Source organism: Zootoca vivipara, chromosome 4 (genome assembly GCF_963506605.1).
Source record: "Zootoca vivipara chromosome 4, rZooViv1.1, whole genome shotgun sequence".
Classification (NCBI taxonomy): Eukaryota; Metazoa; Chordata; class Lepidosauria; order Squamata; family Lacertidae; genus Zootoca; species Zootoca vivipara.
Window position 1 is genome coordinate 50,935,073 of NC_083279.1, and position 14,146 is coordinate 50,949,218.

At 43.5% G+C, this 14,146-nt stretch overlaps 1 protein-coding gene across 2 annotated transcripts in view; it reads right to left on the minus strand.

Annotated features, from left to right (window-relative positions):
• CLIC6 (chloride intracellular channel 6) overlaps positions 1 to 14,146 on the minus strand; it is a 136,369-nt gene that overhangs the window by 66,353 nt on the left and 55,870 nt on the right. The window lies entirely within an intron of this gene.

Genomic DNA, 14,146 nt, shown 5'->3' on the forward strand with positions numbered 1-14,146 from the left:
GAGCAGCTTGTTTTGTCAATACCCTTTAAAAATGTTACCTCTATAGCAACAACAACAAAGCTGAAAAACACTACAAATATTCAAGTTGTCCCAGAATATTGCTTCAGTTCCTCAGAAAGAAGGGGTGTGATGTGGGTTGTTGGCACTCAGGGTGCGGCCAGTGCTGAACTGGACAGTGGTCAGCCCCTTCACTGGCCAGCGTCTAATCAAGGGAGTCTCTTCTTGCAAACTAGCCCAAACCTGGGAGCAGAGATAAGGCAGAGAAATGTGAAGCCAGGAGCGCCTCTGTGTCACCTCTTTCTCCTGTCCTTGTGGCAAGGCATTCTGGGCAATGCATATGGCCACCACCCTCTCTCTCCTTCCCTCCGCATTGGGCGGCACAGCTGCTGCTCTCTTGCTTCCTCCCTCTCGGGTAACCCAGGGGCAGGGCACACGTGGACATCCCTTTGCCAGCCCCAAGGAGAAGGAGGCGGTGCCAGCCTTGAAGGCCCAACCTGGTCTCGGCCTGCCTCCCTGCAGCTCTGGCCTCAATGAGGGAGCCTGGTCACACCCACTCAGAAATTTGCACCCAGGGCCACAGCACCCCTAGCCCTCCTTTGCTACGCCACTGCTATTGACCTATCTAGCCCAGTCTTATTTTTATACTGACTGGCAGTAGCTCTCCAGGGTTTCAGACATTCCCAGACCTGCCAGGAAGTCAATCAGGAACCTTCTGCATGCAAAGCAGATGCTCTGTCACTGAGCTATGTAGGGCCCTTCCCCTGGTTGAAATATCGCCTCAGCCATGAGCTTTACCAGGTTACCAAGGGGCAAGTACCATTCAGTCAGATTTAGCCTGCCCTTCGTCCTTCCATCTTCGATATAGAGCTAATAAAGAACTGCAATAATGACTGAGAACGTATATTGAGGGTTGCCAATGTAGTGCCCCTTGGAACATGGTTGGCACAGAAGCTTTTTGTTCTCCCAGCTGAAATTAGGCTTAGAAAAGCATTCTATTATATCCAATAGACCAGGTTGCACTGCATGCCTGGCTAGTCTGGTGTACCTGACAGGTTTTCTGGTTTGCAAATGTACCAACAGAACCCAAAAAAGGTTGTTGACTACTTCTACGAAGCAAGAAGCAGTTGCCTGGGAATCAGGGGTGCCAACCTGAATAAAATAGGGGGGGAGGGCAGGTAAGATCCACCCTGCATAATCGATCACATTATACAGTGCATTCACGCCATTTGAATGGCAATGCCCGTCAACTGGGGGGACTCGACCCCCTCAAATATTTTATGGGAGGTGGGCTGAAGCCCCCTTGGCTCCTAGGAGTTGACTCCTATGCTGGGAATAGGAAGGAAACTGGCTGAGATCACCAAGTTTTAGTGGCCCTACTCCAAAACTTCAGCCCACAGGAAATTTACCCAGTGAAGCTTGTTCTGCCACTTCTCGCCAGAATTTTACCTGCTTACTTTCTGTGCATGTCACATAGCTGTTAAAAGCACAGAAACAGCACCAGTTGAAAAAACAGTTAGTAACCCCATGGAGGGAGAAGATTGAAAGGGTCAGTCACTAGGTGAATTTATGAGGTTTTGGGGAGAACTCACCTCTAATAGTCAGGGCCTTGCTAAACTTTTGCAATACATGACCTGGGCAAATCAGTTGGTAAACTCCATGACTCTGAAGTGGCACAATTAAGCCGTTTTAGACTCTGGGCTAAATGGACATATGGAAGCTCCCCTCTTTTGTTGATTCTGCAACCACGGCTTTTTTTAAAAGCAGGAACTCACCAGAACTCAGTTCCGGCACCTCTCAGGTGGACGCCATTGCCATTATAAGAGAACAAGGAAGGTGTTCGTGGTGAGTTCCAGCACCTCTTTTTCTAGAAAAATAGCACTGCATGCAGCTACAGTTACTTCAAAATGTGCTAAGCCTGCTTTTCTACATTTGGAGTCCTCCCTGCCCATTCTGCTAAGTGAAGCCCTGGATTTCTCCTCCAGTGTCCTGTTGTGATGACACCATGGGTGAATTTACTATATTGCACCCTGTGAAGATTCTTGAGAGGCATAATAAAAGGAGAATGGTGATAACAGCCATAGGGTCAGTATAAATAAAGCTGCAAGCTAAGCAAATTCCCCAAACATAAAGGGAAAGGGACCCAGGTGGCGCTGTGGTTAAACCACTGAGCCTAGGGCTTGCTGATCAGAAGGTCGGCGGTTCGAATCCCTGTGACGGGGTGAGCTCCCGTTGATTGGTCCCAGCTCCTGCCAACCTAGCAGTTCGAAAGCACGTCAAAATGCAAGTAGATAAATAGGAACCGCTACAGCTGGAAGGTAAACGGCGTTTCCATGTGCTGCTCTGGTTTGCCAGAAGCGGCTTTGTCATGCTGGCCACATGACCTGGAAGCTATACGCCAGCTCCCTTGGCCAATAATGTGAGATGAGCGCACAACCCCAGAGTCGGTCACGACTGGACCTAATGGTCAGGGGTCCCTTTACCTTTTTACCATTTTAGTCAAAACTGACAAAAATAAAAACGCATAACTACAAAGTGGGAAACATATTGGTTAAAAGGATTGGCAAAGCCCATGAACTGGCTGCACTCCAGCAAAATAAATTATTGTGGCTTATGCTTTTCCAGAGTCCCCCACCCAATGTTTTGTTCAAGTTGGCACTTATGTCTTAATGGTCTGTTGTCTCTCGGTCTATTTGTTGTCTTCAATGTCACAAAAGTCCATGATTTGTGAGGTGTGGCTGGAAATAGGCTGTACGTGTACACGAAACATGAGGATAAAAAGCTCCAAAACAAAAATTCACTTGTATGGTGCTAGAGAAGACTAACATATTTTATTCAGAGGCAGAAGTATCTCACATTTACTGCCATTTGTCCTATTTTCCTTTAATAGTTTTTATTAAACAAGGTATTTTACAGCATAACACAATGCCAGCCTAAAGTTAAACAACTCTGTCAGAAAATCAGATAAAAACACTCTTGCCAACAGATCTCAGCCACAATTAGCTGAGACCTCATTACTCTTCAAAGCCCATCCAAACAAACATAATTTTGCCTGCCTTCACAATCGTGCCAAAGGAGCAATGCACCCATGCTTGCTTGCCTAGACATGCAATTATCATAACAGCCAAATTCACCACTAATTTACTGAAATGCTGATGTAGTTACTTTGCAGCATTGCACCTCTATGGAATAATGACTTTATCTTGTTCTAAGCACATCTATTTGAATAAGAAAAGAAAGGTATAAACAACTTGTTCCATTTAATATGTGGAAACATCCATACAAACTCTTTTTCCCTTCCAAGGCTGAAGGAGAGTGGGGACTGGGCTCCCATTTCACTTGAGGCAAGGCAGGATGGGAACTAAAGGTGCTTCCAGATGACCTGTTTATGGAGCTTTCATCCTGATTTCTTTGCAGGGAAATGAGATGATGTTGACCATTGATTGAGCGTTCGTTCAGATTTGTTCATGGGGAGATTAGATGACATTGCATCAAAGTAAGTGTCAGCCCATGCTTTCCAGCACATTTTCTCATCACTTTCTTCATTGCAAAAAATAAAAAATCTGATTGTTGGAGGGAGCTGGCTGGTTGTGCAAGACCTCACAATCAACAATAAACGCACAACCTGAATTTACTGGTATGTGATTGAATCCCACCCTAAAATAGGAACAGTCTGAAAGTACCCTAAGTCCCTTCTCCTCCTCTGCCTCTTACTCCTAGAAAGAGAGTTCTTAGCTCAAAAGCTTCTGTATTCAAATACAGTTGAGCCCCAAACTCTCTCCCCCCCACCCCTGCCTTGCAATTTTATACAGTGTCCACTGGTATAACTGAGCCCTCAAACCCAGCCCTTTAGAGGTTCATCAACCACCATCAGCACCGGTACATAACAATCCTGCATTTCTCTAACAAAGTGTTGCACATGGAAACATTGATGCAACTTTTAATTATAGCCTTCCACTACTAGTACAGTTGCAGTATGTAGGTCAGTAAATCTCCCCTCATAATTCTTTGGTCTCGTGTTGCTGTGTACAGTAATCTGTGCAGAATGGCTGCTGTGTCTGCTTACTTTAATGAAGCACATATTATTTTACAAGCGAGCCTTTGTAGCTGATGTAATGCATCCCTTATCCACGTTGCAATACAGCTTCATCCATCAGTATGCAGACAAAAAGTTCAAAAGCAAGGAGTGCGGTGCAAGACAGCACAAACTTCTTATTATTCGGAAGAAGAAGTTATTCATCAAGGCACAAATAATAGTAGATTTGTTTTGAAGGGAAGTTCATTTTGAAATGTTTGTGTTTCTTTTCTTTCTTTTTTCAAAGACTCGTGTCCTCGACTCCCTCCAACTTGTCTCAATCCAGCACAACTTAATTTGCCTATCTATGGCCTGGGGTTGCGCCTCTGAGAATGCTAACTATGCTAATGAGGAAAAACAGATGTGCCTCTTTCAACAGCTTATTGGCTTGTTCCTCGCCCACATCAGCACCTTTCAGGATCTCAGCGGATGTGGGGGCTGTACGTAGGAGTGTTTAGCAGAGGAAGAGGAGTCACCTAAGTTAAAAGCTGTTCTCATTATGCAAAGACAGTCATCCCACATCAGGTGCACCAAACATGCCAGCTTTGTTCTCCTAGTGAAGGAAGGAAGCCAAGGGCATTGTCACAGACCACAAAATCAAAGCCCTGGATTATAAAGCAGGATGAGACGCCTCTGGCGCAACTGTTTGCTCTAAGGCAGTGTTTCCCAACCAGTGTGCCTCCAGATGTTTTGGGACTACAACTCCCATAATCCCTAGCTAGCAAGACCAGTGGTCAGGAATGATGGGAGTTGTAGTCCCAAAACACCTGGAGGCACACTGGTTGGGAAACACTGCTCTAAGGCAGGAGCCACGGTAGCTGTGGCCTGACTAACATGGATCCACTGTTGGTCACTTTATGATATATATTTACAGTTTACTCCTTGATAAACAGGAAGCAAGCTGCTTGATGAACTCCATTTAAGTTGCTCCAGAAAAATGCGGCTTAACTAGCCAGGAAAACTGCTTCATGTTTATCCAGGGGCAAATGATTTGGGGATGAACATGACTGCAAAGAACTAAAAACACTTCTAATTGTGAAGAGAAGTACTTTTTTAAAGGAAGCAATTCAGTAAAAGCTAAGATGTGGCAAACTACTTGTGAGTAGGTGCCATGCACAGGATCTCTCTGCATCATCCCCAGTGATTTAGAGCAGTGCTTTTCAAACTGAGCTGTGGGGATCTGTGGGTTTCATCAATGCTAAGCTCGGGAATGATGGCCAAATTTGACTGAAAGACAACCTGCCCAGATGGTTTGGTGTCAGTGGTGACCTATGAAGAAAGAGACGGGCCCAGTGTGGTGCCTCCTTTCAGGCTGATTAAACTTATTCCAGAAGGCAACATAGAACTTCCATATATACAGCTAAAAAGAACACAGAAGCAGCCCAATGGCCCGATGCGTGTGAATTCTAATGCACTTCCTAATGGAAAAGCTCAATGGTCGGGGGGAGAGACCGAATGATTGGGGCATTGCATTTCTCCCAGGGTGGCTTGCCTAGCCCCTTGCACCATCAACCACAGGCATGCAGACTCCTTTACACAGACATCCTGTGGCAGCTCCACAGAAATTCCTAATAAGTCACATCAATTTTATGAGTTGGTGGGTGCCAGACTCCTATAATTCCTGGATCCAGTAAGTGTTGGGATTTAATCAAGGTTTTGGGTGTTAAACTGGATGCCGGACATCTAATCCCTGTTAAAAGCTAACCAGGCCAGGCTAGCTTCCTAGGAGACCAAATGGGAGATGCAAATGGGAGCCCCTCCCTCAACTCACAGATAGTGGGAAGGAATAAAGCCAGAGTAGCAGATAAATGGTTGAATCCAAAGTTGTGGCTATGGGAGAAGCAAGAGTTTTGGGAGTGCTGACACTGTAAAACCCCTCTATTGTAGGCTCAGGTTGTATATATTTGTAAATAAACCATATATCAGAAAAACACATCTCTACTGTGCTTCATTCCCAAAAGGAAACATGGAAACATTGAGGTGGCATGCAACAGTATGTTCGTTTGATTTACAGATGTGGACAATTCAAATTATAGTGTTAGTCATTTCTGTAATGTTTCCACAGCATTGAATGCCTTCAGAAATTGGGTAATAACTCCCAACTACCAGTTTGGTTTTGGTGGCTAACTATTTTATTCTCTTCTAATAGTTCAGTCCTTTAACTAGTCCACTAAAACTTACTGAGTTCAGATGGATCTGAGTTAGGATATTGGCCATCTCTACACAACGTCTGAATTTCTTTGCAGTGGAAAGGGCAAAAAGTTGTGCACACCTCGCCCAACAACCATACTAAGTCAAAACGGCCGTGTGTCTAAGCTTATTTACTTGCATTACTTAATGCTCACTCAGCAATATGTTTTGGCCAGTGCCAGAATGACAGTGCATCTTGGTATAAATCACTGGCAGCTTGACATTATGGATGACATAAAAGCTTGGCTGACCTGGATTCCTCCAAATAACTGCTGATGTGTTTCAGCTTACAACAGCGTCATCCCTGTATATAAGATTACCCAAGATACAGAGCAGCAAAGATTGTGCCAAGCTTAAGCTTAGATCTTGGAACGTGAGATTGCAGAAAAACAAAATTAAAAAAAAAAAACATTTCAAATTCTCTTAGACATAAATGCACTCATATTGCCCTCTTAATGTTGGTTTGGTGGTTCCAGAGAGCAATGAATTTGTCCCCACACTCCACCCACCCCCCTTTCAGTCTTCCTATTAGACCTACCTCCGTTTGTTTTCATCTTTGTTGAATAATATAATCAAGATTTTTCTGTATGTAGGTAGAGCCAGCATGCTGGACATGAAGGGTGGTATCCAGCTGAACAGTTCCACTAATGCAGGCGCTTTTGCCTACCAAAGAACACCCTCTCTTTCTCTTTCTTCTCCCTCCACACTGCCTGTTATGGCCTTCCCCTCACTCCTTAAAGAGCTTGAGGAAGGGGTGCCAGGAGAGAAGAAAGAGGGCTGTTGTGCAGTCCAAACTGCTTGCACTAGCAAAACTGTTTAGATGGACACTGCCCTCTACTCTCGCTTATTGTAGAGTACTCACATGCGTTCTTTAAAAAGATGGCACTGAATTCCAAAAATTAAGTGTTGTATGAAGAAATACATTAACTGTCTGCCAATTAAATTCATTAGCATTATGGGAGACAGAAAAAAAAAACTATCTACTTTGTCCATGCTATGAATAATTTTATAAACGTCTAATGTCCCTCCTAAGGCATCTTTTCCCCGATTGGCTTTTTAAACTGCTGTCATACCACGAGGAGTGTGAACTGATGCTCCTCACCCATGATCCCAAGAACTCACTGAACTATTTACCCACTAAACCAAGATATATCTTTGCCAGTTCAGCACCACCAGTTCAAACACCATCAGTTTAAATGTGTTTTGGATATTATTATTATATTTATTTTTCCCCAGTGCATATTACCTTCCACTTAATTCAGTGGTGGCAGCAGCCCACTGGGCAGAAGGTAGGTGGAGTCAGACTCAGTGACAGATAGGGTCACCCCCTGAATGGTTGCAAGTAAGGAGGCAGGCTGGCGGGGGCTGGTTAATGGCAAACTAAAGTTCATAGGGAAATGCACTATATTACATCGAACCTCATTTGCCATTTTCCTACCCAGTTTGGTGAGATCCATTCAGAGCTATTCACAGTACTCTGGGGATTTCACCATCCTGATACCTTCCACATTTACACTGCTTATATTTGGTGGAACTATGGTCCTTCTGTCCTTCAGGTCAGTAGTGATATGGAATGAAACCCCAGGGTCTTGATTTATCACTGATTCATGTTTTTGCCCTAAGCCACACTTCAGGATAGTCACCTGTCTTGAGGACAGGATCCTGGCAGTACAATACTGCAGAAAGCAAATGTATGGTAATCAAGTCAGTTTATTGGTTTCTCAAATGAATTGCTCTGTTTTTATGATACTGCCTCTAGCTTTGACTTTCATACCTGCTATATAAAGCAAATGGGTCATTTATGTCAACACACTTAATTGATTTACCCATAAGAATTATTAAATTTTATGAAGAATGAGATAAACCTACATGTGATGACAATCTAAGTTTCCAGATCTGTTACAAGCGCACAGAAGGCTGTACAGAAGGAACTGTTAAATATAACTATGGTAACTTATTGTGTATTTTGCTTCTAATATCTCCCCCCCCCAACACCTAATCTTTGATAAAGTTAACTGTCAAGGTTAATTGAACAATAGCTATAAAAGACTGTCATTTTATATAACAAAAATGAATGACACTTCTTGTGATAGGCAACTTGGATGAAGTAAATTACACTTAACATTATGCAATTCTTCTGTGGATATACAGTCCCCACCCCTAAGATTAAAAGAACATGATTGATCAAGAATAGCACTAGTTCCAAAGGCAAATTATTACAATTAAGAACTAAGTTATTATAATAATATACTTTGCTGCACCATGTAATTTCATTTCCCCCAGCCCCAGCTTTCATTCCTCAAACCGAATACAATCTAGAGCACCAATAGTTCCATTAGAGGGTTGGTCTATCTTTCAATGTTCTCTGGCATGAATCCCAGGAACAGAATGTACACCAGCGCCAATTTGTTTGTCTTACAGTTATGGTTTAGGCTGTTTGTATCTTCTGTTTTTGACCAAATGTTCTGATTCCTTACTGTATTTACTATTATGAAATAGCTGAATTCCCTGAGGTTTCTACTTGCCAAGGCAAAGGACAATTATGTTGGGACAAAATGGATACTGAGCTCAGGCTCAAGGCAGGCGGGGAAATCTGATTATCTTTGTATCCTCTAATAAGTAGTATTTCAGGACCAGCTATCAGTTTTTTTCCACATTATTTTATTTATATACTGCTCTTCCTCCAAGGAATGTAGAATATTGTACATACACATAAACACACTCCGCAACAGCCATGTGAGCTAGATTACACTGAGGGAAGGTGACTGACCCAAGGACACTCAGTTGTTGGAGTGTCATTTTGAACCTGAGTCTTCCCAGTCCTAGTTTGACACTCAATGGTCTAATCCCAGGGCAGTCAATTGTTTTTCAGTTACATTCTAGGGCTGGCATGAAAAATGGTCAGAGCTAGGGTTGAAAATGGGTTAGAGCCAAAGGTGGGGGCAACCCCTTTTTTTGCTGACACCTCCCTTTTTATCTCTCTTTCTCCCACCCCTTTTCTTTCCCTTGCAACCAGGAGTGCTAACTTGGCCTCACGACTGTGGGTGCCCAGGGCTGGTGATGCCATGAAGCGTACATGGCCCTGGCACTGAAATTTGTGGGTGCCCAGCCCCTTCATGGGGAATTTTGTGGGTGCAAGGCCCCAATGAGTTGGTGCCTATGCTTGCAACCCACATAAAATTAGGTCAATCATCACATGAAATTAGACCACAGATTGCCCACTCCTGCTCTCTCCACTAAACCACACTGTGTTTGTTTGTTTGTTTGTTTGTTTGTTTGTTTGTTTGTTTGTTTGCTTTTTTCTGATGTAACTAAATCTTATGTGGTAGCTAATGTAGAATAATGGCTAGGAGTGTTTGCTATGCACACAAAAAAAATCCTTGGTTTGAATTTCACTATGATCTGATGAATTGTCCTTAGGAAGTTGCAGTTCTTAACTCAAGATTATTTATGAACATGCTCATGAACAAGTTTAAGAGCAGGTCCTCACATCAATGTTTGGGGGACTTCAACTTCAACATCCCTCCAGTGGGATGACCGTTCATTTACTCCTCCTTCCTGCACCCCTTAAACTAGCCTGCTGCTTTGAGGTGTAGTGGAATCTTGAAGTAAGCAGTCTTGACGTAAGATTCAACTGTTGACTTCTGGTTTAAAGACGCTCTCAAGGCAAATCTTTAAAAAATCTAGCATGACCGCTGATAGCTAGGAAACACTGGCCTCTGAGCGCTCCAACTGGAGGACAGCCTTTACCAAAGGTGTCATGGACTTCAAAGAAGCACGAACTCAGAGCAAAAAGGAGAAACGAGCTAAGAGAAAGGCACGTTTGACAAACCCTCACCATGCTCAACTCCCACCTGGAAACCTATGTCCCCACTGTGGAAGGACATGTGGATCCAGAATTGGCCTCCACAGTCACTTACAGATTCACTGTTAAGACCGTATTCATGGAAGACAATCTTACTCGACTATGAGTGATCGCAGAAGAAGAAGAAGAAGAAGAAGAAGAAGAAGAAGAAGAAGAAGAAGAAGAAGAAGAAGAAGAAGAAGAAGAAGAGAAGAAGAAAGATACATGAAATGGGGGGGGGACTTTCCTTCTGGCAGCAAAATGTATTGAACTGGCCCTTGCCCCAGATAAATTTATCTCTTCTCTTCCTGGTAGTATGTTAGTCCTTTTCCCCACATATACTCAGCTCCTTTGTTATAGACATTCTCCTCCCTCCCTGCATATACTGAGACTAACCCCAAGGATTAGGGCCCAGGTATCAATAAGCAGGGGAAGACAGAGGACGAGATGGTTGGACAGTGTTCTCGAAGCTACGAACATGAGTTTGACCAAACTGCGGGAGGCAGTGCAAGACAGGAGTGCCTGGCGTGCTATGGTCCATGGGGTCACGAAGAGTCGGACACGACTAAACGACTAAACAACAACAACATCAATAAGCACTTATGTTATTGTCATTTCAGTTTCTTCCTCCTCAGGCAAAGATAATATCTGGGGAGAATACCCCCCCTCCACTCAAGGTAAGTTCTGTGTCATAAGCTACCTCCTGTGGCTCAGTGGGCAGCACTGTAAACCACTTCTCCTCCGGAAAATGCTTTGGAAATGCACAGCGGCTGCATTCCTCAGAAGTCTTCCTTTCTCACCTCAGTCATCAGTGACCCCAGGCACATTCATAGTCTTTCATATCTAGATTGACAAGAGTGTGGGATTCCTTCCCTTTTCGATCTCTTCACCCTTCTGCTGCCTTTGAAAAAGGAAAAAAAGAAAAACCTCCACAGCACAACCCCCTTCCAGGTTGCAGCTCTCAGCCATGTAATAAATAGCACACAATCCTATGCTGGGCTACAGTAACACATCATTTGTGCTGCTTTGGAATCATATTATGCCATGTGCTTTGCAAACTGTGCAGAAAAGGAGAACATCATCAATCAGTTTAGTGGCAAGTGAAGTTTATCTGACAAGCATGTAATTGTGTTACATAAAAAAACAACTGGGCAGGAAGACTCTCCCACTGTTCGGTCCCAGCTCCTGCGCACCTAGCAGTTCAAAAGCATGTCAAAGTGCAAGAAGATAATTAGGTACCGCTCCGGCGGGAAGGTAAACAGCATTTCTGTGCGCTGCTCTGGTTCGCCAGAAGCAGCTTAGTCATGCTGGCCACATGATCAGGAAGCTGTACGCCGGCTCCCTCAGCCTATAAAGCGAGATGAGTGCCGCAACCCCAGAGTCATCCATGACTGGACCTAACGGTCAGAGGTACCTTTACCTTAAACCACTATTGAGTCACATTAAATTAAGAAGGTATGTTCACATGTTATTCAAGAGACATATAACTCGGATTGATGATGCTGGGCCTGATCCAGAAGTGTTTCAATGCAACAAAACAAATCAAAACCCTGCTGTTTCAGGGATCAATTGTGTGTTTAGAGGCTATCCCATAAACGCTGGATTCAGAATGATGCCGTTTGCCTTCAGAAGGCCAGTGGTAAGTCTGGGCTGATAGAATTCGCCTCTCTGACTTATCTGCATGCGGAGGATGTTGTGTGCCAAACATGTGCCATTTAATGAACACTTTGAAGGGTGATGTGGTAGATCTTATCTTAAAAGGCTTTTTTTCTAGAATGTGTGAGTTGAGTAAACACACGAGTGATGTCAGGTATAGTTTAGCCCCAAATCCTTTGAATAAAAATCCCTCAACGTATACTATACCTTTAAAGCACAGACATAGCACATCGCTTTCTCAAATAATTCTAGGCACTGTAGTTTAAGAATTGCTACAAACTGTAACTGTGTGAACTAGCCTGGGGTGCTTTTCCAATGTGACCATGAACACTGTCTCATCAAACCATATACAGCCTTTCTACACTTAAAAAAAAAAGGTTGGAAAATTCACTACCCTCTGCCTTGAATCCACATTCGGCATGAGGGTCAGAGGAAGATGAAATGTGCTCCAGTACCTTCTCTTATCCTTCTCTGCTCTTGAACCTGGCCCCTCTTTGTTTTCAGAGGGTGAATTGCTGGAAACAGACTGTCCTTTAACAACTTGAGAGCTTCCTTCAGGAGGGAAGAGGCATTGCACGGGCTACTATCCGTGATAGTCTGGCCACTCGGTGTCAGAGTTGGTGAGCAGATTATTTATCTAGTACATTGTTGCCCACAGGAATGAACGACATCCATTTAGCTGAAGGGGAGAAAGTCAAGATGCGTGTCAGGGACATCCTTGGGATGGGCAGAACACCCCCATGTAGTTCAGAACATCAAATTCCTTCTAGTTCAGTGACTATGTAAGAATAAAATGCGGAACTGTAAGCCCTGGCGTATTGTTGTATTGTTTGCAATGTGCAACAGTGTGAATGAGCATCTGAAAACTGTTCTTATTTTTTTGAGAAGTTTGCCCAAGGGGAAAAGGGCACATTGTCCTTTAAATAGGACAATATGCACAGTTTCTATGAAATAAAGGCATGATTGTACTTCAATGGCAGGGCAGCTCTTGCCCTGAAAAGAACATTAAGAGCTTAGAGGTTCACAGCTCAGGTCAGTGTGACCTAGGGCTGCCACGTCAGGAGCATCCAAGACCCTGTGATTTCAGGGCCCAAACCTGAGACCCAGGGCTTTTTTTCAGCTGGAACTCACCCGAATTGACATGCTGAGGTAGGCCAAAGTCTAGCATCATCCACTCCACCCCATTTTAGATTACGCGGCCATTTTGCTAAACGTAGGAAAGATTTTTGAGGCATTGCAATTTTAAGATATGCAAGTTTGAAGCAACAATTTCCAAGTGACACAAAGGACCTGCTTATTCTGGCTTAAATGCAGTCACTGCTTTTGTTCATTGTTCTTCAAGATATCAGATCGTGCATTGTATGTTGCCGGCGCTGGATCTATTCCCACTGTGAAATACCAGGTTGGAACTGCAGCCATAATTACAGATGAAGTTAGGTAGATTGTAGTTTCCATTCTTATTAGTTCATTGTTGTTGAATGAGCCATGACATCAAACTTTCCAGTTTCTACATGGGCTAAGGTCAAACTAGACATGATGTGGGAGATATGAGACTGGGCCTCCCAGGGCCTTTTGTCAAGACTTAAAAGTAGCTATGGGGTGGTCCAAATTGGACCAGGGTTGCAGTGCTAGGGGAGGTCTTTAACACTTTCCCTTCATGCAGTTTCCCTAATAAATTGCTTCTAATCGATGGGACTAAAGACTGGTGCAATATAGATACCTGTTCTTTTTAGGCTTCCATGGGAAATAGGCTATAGTAGTTTTAGGGGCAGAATCACTGAAGATGGGGAAATGGCATGGAAAGAGTTAATCCCTTTCCCTCTGTCAAATATAGCCTCTGCCCTCAGCCAGTTTTAAATCTTAAAAAAAGAAGACATTGGGAGAACCAATTACAGATTCCCTATATCACACCTAGGCTGACTTTAAGTGTCACGTGTGTGTTGTATATTTGTGACAATTTCACCAACATGTGCCACACCATACTGAAATGCATAGGATGGAGATGGCAAACAAAGTCTTGGATAGTTCCAATTGATTGTCCCATTGATGTTGGTTGAAAACCACATACTCGGATTGTGTCCATTTGAGGGTTAGATCATTTGAATTCGAAGATTTTATATTGTGCAAATATTTGCGCTAGTTTAAGGAATGGTATTTTTAGGGTGTGGCTTCTAATTTTAAGCCTTTCTGGTAAATGTATCAGGTGTGGCTTTGTTGTGTTGACTCTGAAATAATCCATTGTTTTGGCAGTGATTTGGATTACTCCTTATTTTGGTAACTAGATAAAGATATTTGTATATGATATCATGTATACCAGGCATCCCCAAACTTCGGCCCCCCAGATGTTTTGGACTACAATTCCCATCTTCCCCGACCACTGGTCC